Consider the following 739-nt stretch of genomic DNA (forward strand, 5'->3'; position numbering starts at 1 on the left):
CCAGGGATTCCAACTGCGGTCGGCCGTGTGGGAGTCCAGTGTCCTAACCACCATGCCAACTGCTCTCACCTGAAAGAGACAGAGAAGGGGAGTAAGAGACAGGAACCGTGAGAAAGTCAGCCACCAGGCCCAGGGATTCCAACTGCGGTCGGCCGTGTGGGAGTCCAGTGTCCTAACCACCATGCCAACTGCTCTCACCTGAAAGAGACAGAGAAGGGGAGTAAGAGACAGGAACCGTGAGATAGTCAGCCACCAGGCCCAGGGATTCCAACTGCGGTCGGCCGTGTGGGAGTCCAGTGTCCTAACCACCATGCCAACTGCTCTCACCTGAAAGAGACAGAGAAGGGGAGTAAGAGACAGGAACCGTGAGATAGTCAGCCACCAGGCCCAGGGATTCCAACTGCGGTCGGCCGTGTGGGAGTCCAGTGTCCTAACCACCATGCCAACTGCTCTCACCTGAAAGAGACAGAGAAGGGGAGTAAGAGACAGGAACCGTGAGATAGTCAGCCACCAGGCCCAGGGATTCCAACTGCGGTCGGCCGTGTGGGAGTCCAGTGTCCTAACCACCATGCCAACTGCTCTCAAAAGAGACAGTGAGAGAAGGGGAGTAAGAGACAGGAACCGTGAGATAGTCAGCCACCAGGCCCAGGGATTCCAACTGCGGTCGGCCGTGTGGGAGTCCAGTGTCCTAACCACCATGCCAACTGCTGGCCCCTGCACATATCTTTAATAAATTTTT

The sequence above is a fragment of the Tupaia chinensis genome, unplaced genomic scaffold, assembly GCF_000334495.1.
Source record: "Tupaia chinensis unplaced genomic scaffold, TupChi_1.0 Scaffold000280_1, whole genome shotgun sequence".
Lineage (NCBI taxonomy): Eukaryota > Metazoa > Chordata > Mammalia > Scandentia > Tupaiidae > Tupaia > Tupaia belangeri.